Source organism: Siphateles boraxobius, unplaced genomic scaffold, assembly GCF_051911475.1.
Source record: "Siphateles boraxobius isolate OS27281-9 unplaced genomic scaffold, OSU_SipBor_1 12, whole genome shotgun sequence".
In the NCBI taxonomy this organism is placed as follows: Eukaryota; Metazoa; Chordata; class Actinopteri; order Cypriniformes; family Leuciscidae; genus Siphateles; species Siphateles boraxobius.
In genome coordinates this window covers 5,123,364-5,136,800 of record NW_027508722.1, presented here as the reverse complement: position 1 = coordinate 5,136,800, position 13,437 = coordinate 5,123,364, and the positions used below count along the sequence as shown (strand labels likewise).

Genomic DNA, 13,437 nt, shown 5'->3' with positions numbered 1-13,437 from the left:
CAAGACATTTCTCAGATCATAAATGTGCAAAGCCACTTCTGTGGCAGATATATTTTCTTGCTCTACTGTCGCCAGTGCACGATGGAAAGCTGCAGTTTGCTTAAGTGCAAATCCATGCCAAAGTTTTGTGCAAGGGCTGCTGAATGTGTCTTTTAGAAACTTTGGCCACTTTTCTTGAGAAAGAAAGTATGCACGTAGACCATCAAAAAGGTGCAGAATTCATTCAAGAGCTGGACCAAGAGAGAGGAAACGTGTGCTACCATGCTGCAGTAATTTTTGATAGTCCAGCTGTACAAAGTCACAAAACTCCTTGAGCTCCCTTACGCGCACTGTATAGATATGAAAGTATTTGTATACCTTCACAGCAAAACACTCCAAATCAATTGGTAAGCAATCCACTGCTGTTTGCAGGGTATTGTGGATGATGTGTGCATTACAGCCAATGCCCAGAATATCTCTTCCTAGCTGCATTTGCAGCTTTCTCCAGATATTGCCTTTACCAGCTCTTTTAACACCACCAAAGTTTGTGTTAGTGTTATCAGCACAAAGTGCAACTATTTTCTGATCAAGGGATGTTTTTCAATGACATGGGAAATGTAGGCAGTTTGCAAATCAGATGTCTCACCTGGCAGAGATGAAAATTCAATTATCTTGACCTTTACACCCTCTAGTGGCTTGAAGTATCGCACAAGCACAGGAAACAATTTAATGTCTTTGTGGTTGGATGCATCCACAGTTAATGTGACACAGGAGCACTTGTCCAAATCATGCTGAACTTCTTCCTCTGACAAAGGACCAAGAACGTTGCATATTATAGCCTCAGATTTAGTGCGAGCAGAAGAAAATTTCGGATCATACAATTTCTTGATCAATTTTGCAGTGCAGTCAGCTGACCGAAAACTATGGCCATGAATAACAGAATGGTATGCAAAAAGTCCTTCACTTGCATGCACTTTATCAGATTCGCAACTTTGCTTCACAAAAAATTCGCTGACACTTGGAGTAGCACACTTACTTTTAGCAGCGTCCATGTGCTTTTTTGTGTGCATATGCTGCGTAATGTCGGCTCGGCCTCCGTGAGCAATGGAAAAGCGAGCCCCGCAAATGTCGCATCTTAATTTACTTGCCTCTGATAGTGACTCTCTTTTGAGAAATTTAAACTCTTTTTGAAGATCCTCATTAAATGTACATGTACGCTTCTTTGACATCTTTGCACCTGAGTCAAGCTTATCCGTTTGCTCTCGTCTCGTATACACTTAACTGTGACGTCGGATTCCGCCTTCACTAAATGCAAGTTGATTGAGTGAATTGTGATTGGATGGAATTGTCCTTCTGCCTTCTCTTATTGGATGGAAAAATGTTTTCTCTATGAGGAAAATATATGAGGTGATTTGTTAGTTTTATTATTAGGCTATTTCGAAGAGTACTCGCGCTATCACTCAGGAAAAAATAAAATAAAATAAAAAACCTAAAATATATATTAACGATGAAATACGGGACAAAACATGATTTTTTCATAATAAGTCGGGACACTAAAATTAGAGTTGAAATACGGGACTGTCCCGGGAAAAACGGGACGTCTGGTCACCCTACCTATGGCCTACTGTTGCTCAGCATTACAGCATTCAGACTTGAGCATCAGATAGAGGAGGGGTAACAGAATTCTCCAACACATCCCCGCTTTGGGACTAACTCCAGTCCCACCTTCAATTTTCCCAGGATGTATCTCCATGAGCAGGTCTCTTTCATATCCTACCAATATGATCAATTTAGACCATCCAGTCATTCTACCAATAGACCTGTTATCACAGAGGTACACCCGGGAGGAAGAGTGAGACCAAACATCTCCACCCCCATTTGTCTGGAGTGGAGTAAAAGATCTCGCCTTCCTGTCAAACCATCATTCTCTATATGGACAAAGCAGCTTCAAACATTCAGTGTATTCATCATACAGTGTATAGTCTCGAAGTTACAATTGTCCCACGATGCCAGAGGAACCATGCAGCCGCTTCCTGGTGGCCCGTGGCGCTATCTGGGTTGCTACACCGTTGCCAGAGGTGCCCTGGCAGTGCCTAGGGCGCTATCTGGTGTTGGAGCAGACAGCGGGTTTTTAAACCACCAGTTGAGTCTGCCCTTTGTTGAAACAACAGTAGATGACCGCGCTTGCAAATAATTCCTCTTTTACATCTTATATACAACAGTTCCAGTAGTCTAAATGCACACAATGTCAAGGCTTCTACGTTTTGTTACTGTAATATGCCCATATATGTAAAAAGGTGGATAAAGTGATCTAAAAATAACAAAAACACTCTCATTTCTTTTGCATACAATTACATCACCTCATACCACGGGTAATGTTCTGTTTTAAACCTTCTATTTCCCTTCAGTCTTGCATTAAAATTTGTGACAGCAGTGTGATTATATAAAAACATATCTTAACATGATTATAAGTATAGGATATACAGGACGGGGGCCCTTAAAATAAATGCATAACTGCCCATCTTACTAACTCCCTACTCTACCCATGCATGTTCTAACAAGCTTCCTATTTTTACCCCCAAAAAGAAAGACAGAGTTTTCTAACTCCCTCTCTTGTCAAAAAACAAAGTCAAAAACCTTATAACAAAATTAACAGGTACCCCCAGTCCTTTTACCTTTTTTCATTAGAACTCATCTAACTCATCCAGGCCTGGTCCAATAGGATAGACTCCTGAGTTGCATCCAATGTCAACTCTGTCTCTGACACATTGATCATCTGCTTGGCTCGGGTCATTGACTGAGCAGCTGCAGTGGCCAACATGGATCTGAGAAAAGGTATAACGCAACAGAACAGCAGAAGAGCAACAACAACAACCACAACTATTATTATCTCCACCTTAATCAGCCACTCTGCCCAGGCTCCAAACAAAGAATCAAACCAGTATCCAATATTTCTGTCCCTTCCCGCATTTTCAGCAGCCTCTTGTCTTAGCGCCTTCAGTTTCTTCATAGCCCTAGTGAAAGTTCCATCGGGGGCTGTGTTATTAGGAATAAATGTGCAGCAGTCAGTCCCAAACTAGGGTGGCTCTTAGTCGTTTACCCCCACATAGCCAAAAGAAATCAGCTACTGCTTCAGTTTGATTTTCAAGTGGTCCAATCAGGGGAAAGGATAAGGTAGCATTCTTGCAGTTTTCATGAGCACCTGTTAAAGACATGTTTTTATTTATTGTTGCTGTGGCATATATTGAGCTAGAGGATTTATATACGTTCGTCTCGTTGTACATCTCATAATCCAGGTGCCAAATTATAGCACATTTACCTTGAAAGGTTCCTACATTTCGATAGCCCATAGTTTTGTTAAAACATTCATACTCCAATGTTTTATCCAGAATGTAATTTTGTGAGGTCTCCTAATTGGCTTTATCTATTCTTACGTCAAGCTCCTTGCATGCACTTCCCCAACCCTCCTGGTTATAAAATCTTTGATAATAGTGGTTCCCTAACATGGCCAGGCACTCAGCTGGACAGTATGGAATTACATGTCCAGTTCTGTTACAATATTGTGAATTAAATCTGGCACACTGCATGTAGTCATATTGGTTTGGTACTATTCTTAACTTCTTCAAAGGTGAGGGTGAGCATAATACACATGTGCCTTGTTTTACCTGTCTTACAGTATACACTGCCCATTTATACCATTCATTATGATAGGCATCATCCAACAGTTTTTCTTTTTGTAGTTCTACTTCCAAATCAACTTCAGTTTGGGTATAATCTTCATGAATAGTCATAGCTTTCTGCAGGGATCTTTTTACATTATGTCTGCGTACTTTGTTACCTTGTGTTGGTTGAGTCAGGGTGGCTTATCCCACTCAAAGCTTGAGAGGTCTGGTAATTCAGTGTCTGGGGGATTAATTTCTGGGAGGTCAATGTCTGGGAAGTCATTTTCTGGGAGGTCGATTCCTGGGATGCCGATGTCTTGGAGGTTGAGTGTGACAAAGTTGTATGGTTCATCAGCAGAGGGTCCTTCTCCAGGGGATTGTTCGCCTGGAGGCATTGTGTCTGGGGAAGCTGCTGCATGAGGTGTATCACCAGAAAGACCAATACTAGGAGCTCTCTCACCTTCAGGCTCCAGGTCCTCTGAAGGCTGTCCATCATTCCGCTCCGGCATTTCATCCCTTGGCTCAGCGTGTTCAGTCTCCCTAGAATGAGGTTCATCAATGTTAATATCTTCATTTTCAGTTCCCTGCTCTTCTGGGGCATCTTGAGCTATCTCCTCTTGACTCCCTTCCTGACTATCTATTTCCTCCTCTTGCCTTCTAGGTCTCAGCCTTGGGACTCGGGTGCAATGATTCAAATGATACCAGGTTGTGCTGCCCTCTAACTGTACTGCTGTGGGGGTTGCTCTTACTACAGTATAAGGTCCTTCTCTTCGTGGCTCATTCCACCTTCTCCTAAAGACTCTTAGGTATACCTGGTCTCCAGGTACCACCAGACAGGGAACTTCTTCCTCTTCTCTGGGTCCCCTGTTTTGTTCCTGTGAATGAATAGCTTCATGTATAGCAGTCAATTGTCTCATATATGTCCTTAATTCCAATTGTAACTGTTCTAACGGTGGCCCGTCATAAGGTCCTCTCAAATGAGGCACAGGCATTGGTCTCCCAGTCAACATTTCATGGGGGGTCAGATTAGTGATCCTGTTGGTTTGCATTCGATAGCTCATCAGTGCGAGTGGCAACGCATCTACCCAATTAAGCTTAGTGTCCGCACAAATTTTGTTGATTTTGGCCTTAATAGTCCCATTGACCCGTTCCACGAGTCCCTGTGACTCAGGATGGTAGACACACCCCAGTCTCTGCTTGATCCTCAACTGTTGTATTACTGCCTTTACCGTTCTTTGAATAAAAGCAGACCCATTGTCTGAACTGATCTGGGATGGGATACCAAATCTTGGTATGACCTCTCTCGTCAGAAATTTTATCACTGTCTGTGCTCCTTGCTCTGCTGATGGTTCTGCTTCCACCCATCTACTGAATCTGTCTATAATGACCAACATGTACCTTTTTCCTATTACTGCTTTTATCATGTCCACATAATCCATTACTAGATGCTTAAAGGGTGCTTCTGGAACAGGAATAGAGCCTATTGGAGTTGTTGTTCCTTTTCTTACATTGTTCTGTGCGCAAATTTCACATTCACTCAGAAATTCATCTACCCTTGTTTGTAAGTATGGGGACCAGAATCCTTGTCTTTTTATCTTTCTCATAATCTCCCCCCTTCCACAATGGTCAAAACTGTGGGCGTCAGGTATAAGAATATTAAGCAATGGGGTGGGGGCTATCATAAAACCTTCATGAGACCTCCAGATATTATTAGCATCTCTAGTCGCCCCCCTTTGTTGCCATAAGTGTATTTCAGGTGGTGTAGCTCTGGACTGCATTTGGGCAATACTTTCTATAGTAGGGAGGGGCTGGATCAAAACGGATGGTGCCATTACAGCAGATTGACACCCAGAAGCCAATTTTGCTTGGCTATCTGCGGCGTTATTGCCTTTGATAACAAAATCATTTTCTTTCTTGTGAGCCTGGCATTTGACGATGGCCAATTTGGCTGGAAACATCATAGCATTAATCAATGCAGTAATTTGGTCCCCATGTTGGATTGGGGTTCCATCACTCTTTTTGAATCCTCTTTGTTTCCATACTGCACCGAAAAGATGGCATACCCCATGGGCGTATGCAGAATCCGTATAAATGTTGGCTGCTTTATTTTTGGCCAGGAGACATGCTGCCGTAAGGGCTTTTAGTTCGGCCAACTGTGCTTAACAAGGCTGTTCACAACGTTGTGTCAGCACAGGAGTAAAATTGTCCCCATCTCTTTGTACAACAGCAAAACCAGCATGATTACCCGAGTGATCTCTAAAGCATGAGCCATCTACAAAGTAGTCCACGTCTGCATCAACAATTGGTGTTGATTCCAAATCTGGTCTCAGACGAGTGAATGCTAGAGAGGCAGCAACACATTCATGAGGTGTTCCTTCCCCCTCTACTGGGACAAAGTTAGCTGGGTTTGTTGTGGTACATCTTTTGATTGTTATATCAGGATAAGTCAACAATGTGGAGTACGCCAAACATCTGGCCTGTGTCAAAACAAAACGTCCCTGTTCCAATAACTCAGCAATCTTATGATGGGTATAGATGATGACTGGATAGCCCATAGTAACAGCAGAGGCTTTCTCAAAAGCAAAGTATACTGCAGCTAGACCTTGTTGATAACATGGTGGGTAGCCTTGGGCTACACTGTCCAATTTGGTGCTATAGTGGGCAATGGGTTGCTTCTTCCGCCCACTGCATGTCTCCTACATTAGGACAGCAGAAGCAAAGCCCTATTTTCTGTCTGCTACATACAAATGGAAAGTTCTGTCATAATTTGGAATCGTTAATAATGGGGCTGTTTGTAATTCTTTTTTGAGTGAGCTGAATGCTATCAGTGCATCAGGATCCCATTTCAATGGTGCTCTAAGATTTTGGTGACCAGCCTGTCTCATAATGGTCCGCAATGGAGCTGTTTTGATCGCATAATCTTCTATCCAATCAGCACTAAAACCAGTCATTCCCAAAAATGTCATCATTTGACCCACAGTTTGCGGTTGGGGTGCTTTACTAATTCCTTCCAATTGGCTGGTTGATATTGCCTTTGTTTGATGTGCAATTAATCGACCCAGATACTCTACTTGAGGCAAGCAGTATTGCAATTTCTCTTTTGTGGCTTTATGGCCACCTTCTGCTAATTTGGTTAATACTTTAATGGAGTCCTGATGGCACTGTTCCAGCGTTGTTGAACAGATCAACAAATCATCCACATACTGTATTAATGTACTATCCAGTCTTAAGTCTTCTAGATCAAGTTTTAAAACTTGGTTAAACACATGAGGTGAGTGTTTAAATCCTTGGGGCATTCTCGTGTATGTGTATTGTTTACCTTGGTAAGTGAAGGAAAAAAGGTTTCTGCTTTCTTCTGCTAGAGGAATGCTGAAAAATGCAGAGCACAGATCAATCACAGTGAAATAGTTAGCAGCAGGTGGAACATTTGTCAAAAGCGTATGTGGGTTTGGCACCTCAGCTGGCCAGTCTTCCACTACTTCATTCACTGCCCTTAGGTCATGCACTAGTCTCCACTTAGATTTATTGGCTTTTTCTACTGGTAAAATTGGAGTGTTGCAATAGCTAGCGGTCTCAATTAGTACTCCTGCCTCTATTAACCCTTCAATTGTTTTTCTTATGCCTTCTATTGCTTCGCGTTTCAGTGGGTATTGCTGTTTCCTAGGCAGCTGGACTCCTGGTTTAATAGCAATTCTCACAGGGTTCGCTGACTTGACTAGTCCTACATCTGTGTCATGCTTAGACCATAACTGTAGGGGCACCCTTTCTTCCATTTCTATCATTAATTCCTTCATTTTCGAGATTGAGTCATGTTGTTGTTCTGTTTCCACAACCAGTTTTGGGGTACCTATCATATTAGTTACACATAGAATCTTTAGGTGTGTTTTATCTGGTGTTTGTTAAATAAAGGGGTTCTCAGTGGCTTCCCACCGTTTTTCCTTAGCTTTTAACATCATTGGACCTAGATCTTTTGCCCGACATCCTTCAATGACGCACAACGTCACATGTGGGACTGAATTATCAACCCTAAACCATGTTCTGGTGAAGTCACTGTCTTCAATTTGTAGTGCTGCCCCTGTTGGTCCTATAATTATATGGTGTGATCTTAAATGCACTTTCTGGCCCTCAGTTTTCTCTAACCACTCTTTTTCCTGTTCTGGATCCCTAAGGGGGTCATATATCATTGTACAGTGATATTCAGTTTCTGGTGAGGTTGGTTTCAGGAATTGTTCTTTTATATACTTTTCTTATCTATCCAGTGTTTGTCTTAGTCCCTCATCTAAATTCCCAATCCAAAATGCATTAGCTTGTGGTTCCTGTTGATCCATTTCACTCATTACTATCATCTGTTTTATACCTGCACTATCTATATATATCCCTTGGGGAGTGCACCATATCTGTAAATTTAGCTTGCATATTGCATCTCTTCCCAACAGATTGACTGGTGTTTGGTCTGATACTAGCACAGGAATTTTAATTTCAGAGTCTTTGACTTTTATGCCGACAGGAGTTGTCATTGGAATTAGCTGCGTTAGTCCCGAGAATCCTACTGTCTTTACATATTTTCCAGACCTGGGGAGGTGTGAGGCATAAGTTGGGCTCAAGCAGGTATATGTTGCTCCTGTATCAAGCATAATAGGTGTTATCTTGTCCTCTATCTTAACCCGCAGCATAGGTTCTTGGTCAGCATTTGATAACAGCATTGGAAGCTGACTCCTCCCCGTAGGATTCTCTGGGCATCCCTAGTATCCTTGGCCATGGGTTGACGGGGCCAGATACCTGATACTGCTGGTTTTGATTTCCTTGTCGCCCTGGCTGTCTTAGCTGGGGCCCATCTTGGGGCCATGGGTTAACTGGGCAGAATCTCTTGGTGTGTCCAGGCTGATTACATCCACAACAGGTGCTTGGTTGGTCAGGGTTTCTTTGCTTGTTGTAAAATTGTCTCCCTCTTCCTCTTCCTCTTCCTGGGATTGTTCCATTTCTATTGTCTTGATGTTCAGGAAGGTATATTACAATTGGTGCAGCCAGTTGCTGTGGGTTTCCTGTGTTGACGGGCACATTCTGATTCATGTTGTTTGGTGTTTGCGGGACAGTCTGGGGAGCTTGACTTGGTATGTTGACAGCCGCCATCATGGCAGTCGGGTCGTCTGTCTCCTTCACCGCAGCTTGCACTTTCTTCTTTTTGTTGATTGATTCATCCAGCTGCAACTGGGTTAGTTTTCTTTGAAGATCTCTTTCTTGGTTTTTCAGCTTCTGCTCATTTTTTCTGTGTTGTTCTACTGCATGAGCCACATGGTCACTAAATTATTTAGGTGACTTTGAGGTCAGTCCCACCACATCTTCTAACTTGGCTTTCACTGGTGCAGGCATGGCTTCCACAATGGCAGTTCTGAACAGTGCTGTTATTACTGGGTCATGTTCGGGGTCTCTCTCCAATTCTTGCTTCCACTTCCTTGCTTGTTTCTGGACATAGGTGATTGGGTTTTCTCCGTCTCCTATTGGCTCTCCTTTCAGTGATTTTGGGTCCATTTGGGTCTGATAATATTTTCTCAGCACTTGCCATATCGCTGGTGTGCATTGGTCCAGTGGTCTGGCGTCCATTCTAGGTGAATCAATCGCCTGATGTAGTCCTGCATCCTGTAAGATCTCATTAGTCCTAGCTCCTCCCACGCATTTAGCCAGCAGGGCCTTAACATCTCCAAGGGCCAAAATCTTGCCCATTGTCTCTTCTTCCAGCGATCTGATCCACTTGCCAGCTCCTTCATGTAAATCAGGTAGGTGGGCTATCAGTCCTTCCAGATCCTGCCCCGCCCACGGCACATACTGTCCCTGTTGACCTTTAATTAGGATGGGGCACTGCACAGTTTCTTCCTTCAGTGGGTCCTCCTCTTGTTTGCATGTACTTATCATAGGGCAAAACTTATGATTTTCCATATGCCAGTCTTCTTTTCCCCTATACATGCTTGGTTTCTTTAGTGCCGTTCCCTTAGGTTGTATGGGGTGGCTGGTGGGGCAGCTGGCGAGATATCCTCAAGGAGTAGGGTCCCTGTCACACTCTTGACTTCCCTGCGAGGTCTGGCTGGGCTGAGTGAGCGTGACTTGTGCTTTCGGCGGTTCTGATGTCTCTGGTGTTCTTGAGGTTCGTGTTGTTCTGAGCCCGTGACATTCTTCAGGGATTCCTGTAAGCGTTTAAAGCTGTGATTGATTTGTTCTTCTGTTGTCCTTATATCTTGTTCCAGCTCATCACATTCTTGTTCGAACAGCTGATTGGTGTCTACTTCCTGGTTCAGTTTTTCCCCAAGACTCTGCAGGGCTTTCGCTGCATAATGGTATGGATTAGACAGGGTGGGGTTCTTGCGTTCAGTAAGGTGTTTCATATTCAAGCTGCTACCTTGGCTTCCATCATGGCTTGATGGCCCCTTGTTTAGTGGAGATGATGCTTCAAACATGTCAGCATCTGCCAATATTTTGTGGTCACAACCTGTATTCCTGTGGTCTCTCATTCCTCCTCCTCTCTTTCTTCTTCCTCATCCTGCGTATCTGTGAGGGTTACGTTGCCTTTGATCTTCACAGTGCCCTCCATCAGGGGGAGCTGTTTACCAGTCATATCATAGGGTGTGAGCTAATGCTCTCCTATGCCTTTCTTTCCCGTATTCACTGAGTCCCTCCCACATTTGTTTTTCCCTTGACTTCAAACTTTTTCCTTTAAACCTTTTTCTGACTGTTTATCGTCTCTTTATCTTTTTGCTTTATTTGCAATCCGTCTATTCATGCGCTTAAAATTTTATTCACACACTTCTATCCCTTCTTCAATATCAAAAGTATGTAGAAAGCCCCAATGTTCAGTCTTAATTCTCTTTCAACAGACGCTGGGTTTCTCTATCTGGATCACAGTATTTGCAGTCTGGCGAATGGCCAATAGTGGACCAAACCAATTCTTTGGAGTGTTCTTTGTTTTTTTGGTAAGCACAGTTTTTCACTTGATTTTTACTTGTTAGTTTTATTTTATCCATTAATTTCTAATACATTTTTATACTTCTTTTTTCTATTTATTCTTTATTCTGGACTTTTTTCTGCTTCTGCTGCTATTTCTCACTAATTGGTTCCACTGTCCTCTGCTTCCCAGCACTATCACTGATTAATGACTAGTTAATGCACCTCTTGGCAGAATGCCCGGGAGAGCCAAAAACTCCCTTCTCTCTATATTTTAGTCTTCTGGTGTATACTTTTACATTCTTTAACTCAATTCTTTTAACTTTTCTTACCTTTTTATGTAAAAAAAATATATATAATAATTATTATAAGGATTTTAAATGTTTTTGTTCTTTATCTATACTTTACCTTCCTTACTTTGTGCACATTTTAATACCCCCTATTCTCTTTCACAAAAGACAGACAGACAAACAAACAGGTGGTCAGTGTACTTCCTACACTGCCTGGCGCCTTTTAAACACTTCTTTTACTAGACAGTGTACTCTTACTTCATGAGCGCAATCTCCACGCTATGCACTTCTTGCTTTTTGAGACAAACACACATACAGCAGCTTCTTTGGACCTGGAAATCAGACTCCCTTCTTATCTTTTATCTCTCAGTTGTTTTTTAGGTTCTTTTGCAGTGGGGTTTTATAATTGCAGAGCAATCATCAAGCGTGTCAGCTTCTCAGAGGCAATTCACAAAACAAAATATAAGCAAAAACTGCTTACCTGATTTTTGGCCGGCCTTTGTTTTGTGAATGCCACCGTCAGCGTCAACACCACGATGATCTCCTGACCCCAAGCCTGCTCCTGGCTGGCTCGCCAATTATGTTGTGGCTAATTGCTGGTCTCTGGTCCTGATCAGTAGTTTTTCAGAGTCTAGTAGGAGTTAGTCTTCAAAAAGTTTTCAGAGTCGAAGTTCCAGGTCTCAGAAGAAGAACTTTATTGAGCAATTCAACAAAGTGAGATGGTCAGCTGAATCATCTGATCTTACAGTGGTTGAAACATAGATTTTATACATCTTTCTTATCGCCAGTGTCCAATTAGTGTTTGTACCATTATCTCTTACACATTGCTCCTCCTTGGTATCACGCCACCATTAAGATCACATGCTCCGAGGCCTTATTTCTATTGGTGGCGGAGTATCACATGTATAGTTTTTTAAAAAATTACATCATATATGTTTTTTAGTACTTTCCTGTACCTTGCACCAACGTCATCTATGCATTACATGGGTTTTTAGGTACTTTTCCAACTCTACATTGCCCTATGGCCTACTTTTGCTCAGCATTACAGCATTCAGACTTGAGCATCAGATAGAGGAGGGGTAACAGAATTCTCCAACACTACCTCTTGATTTTGAGTTTAACTGAGACACATCTGGCTGCCATTTTGGAGTAGCCAAGCCGGGGTAGCGTTGCCGAGGGGTCTAAGGCGCTGGATTTAGGCCCCAGGCTCCAGTCTCTTCGGGGGCGTGGGTTCGAATCCAACCGCTGCCAGCAGAGGTTTTAATGAGGGCCAGACACCTAAAGTGTGCTCTGAAAAGGTGCAAAAGCAGCTGAAAATATGCACCCTCTTGAATCAGAGACAACAATAACTTGCAATTATTATAATGACACTTCCAAAATGAATTTTAATAATAAAATAATAATGTATAGCAGGACAGTCGATCGGCAGGACTGAGAGTTTTTGGTGAACTGACTGCTACCTCTTGATTTTGAGTTTAACTGCGACACATCTGGCTGCCATTTTGGAGTATGGCCCAAATGCTTTGATTAGGTAATTCAGTTGTGTTTGATTAGAGATGGAATTGCAATCTGCAGGGAGGGGGGCCTCCAAGAGTGTAACTGCATCCCCCCTCTACTTAGTAGGCCTTTCCACCTGTCGAGGAGCTCCTTCAAAGCATGAAGAATTTCAACTGATTTAACTATGGAGAAGTGAGACACTAAAAGAAAAAATTGGCGAAAATGGCCCACGGAAGGCATTCTCATTAATGAGGGCCAGACACCTAAAGTGTCCTCTGAAAAGGTGCAAAAGCAGCTGAAAATATGCACCCTCTTGAATCAGAGACAACAATAACTTGCAGGGAGGGGGGCCTCCAAGAGTGTAAAAAAACAAAAATGAATTTCAAAAAACAAAATTAATTTAAATATAATAATAATGTATAGCACACAGGGGTGCCCAATCCTGCTCTGTGCAGGACAGTCGATCGGCAGGACTGAGAGTTTTTGGTGAACTGACAGCTACCTCTAGGTAGTCCATAAAAATAAAAAGCAGGGAGGGGGGCCTCCAAGAGTGTAACTGCGTCCCCCCTCTACTTAGTAGGCATTTCCACCTGTCAAGGAGCTCCTTCACAGCATGAAGAATTTCAACTGATTTAACTATGGAGAAGTGAGACACTAAAAGAAAAAATTGGCGAAAATGGCCCACGGAAAGCATTCTTACAAGGTAGCGTGGCCGAGCGGTCTAAGGCGCTGGATTAAGGCTCCAGTCTCTTCGGGGGCGTGGGTTCAAATCCCACCGCTGCCAAGTCTGCATTTTAGAAGGCACCTGTGAAAAGACTGGAGAAGTGACACTGCTTGCTCCCAGTCTCTTCAAAACTCAGCCGTTTTTGCTTTCCTTGGCCGAACTTGGCGGGCTTCAGAGCCTGACGATGAAGGTCCACACCCAACAATTTCTCTATTTCTGAAATTTAATGGGCAGAAAATGGCCCACTAGAGTAACCAAGCAGGGGTAGCATGGCCGAGGGGTCTAAGGCGCTGGATTTAGGCTCCAGTCTCTTCGGGGGCGTGGGTTCAAGTCTGTTACACATCTGGCTGCC

General features: G+C 42.9%; 1 non-coding gene across 1 annotated transcript; it reads left to right on the top strand.

The window, feature by feature from the left end:
- Positions 1-13,063: 13,063 nt before the first annotated feature.
- Positions 13,064-13,145, top strand: trnal-aag (transfer RNA leucine (anticodon AAG)). Its single transcript has one exon. It is a non-coding gene; the product is annotated as a tRNA-Leu (tRNA).
- The last annotated feature ends 292 nt before the right edge of the window (positions 13,146-13,437 follow it).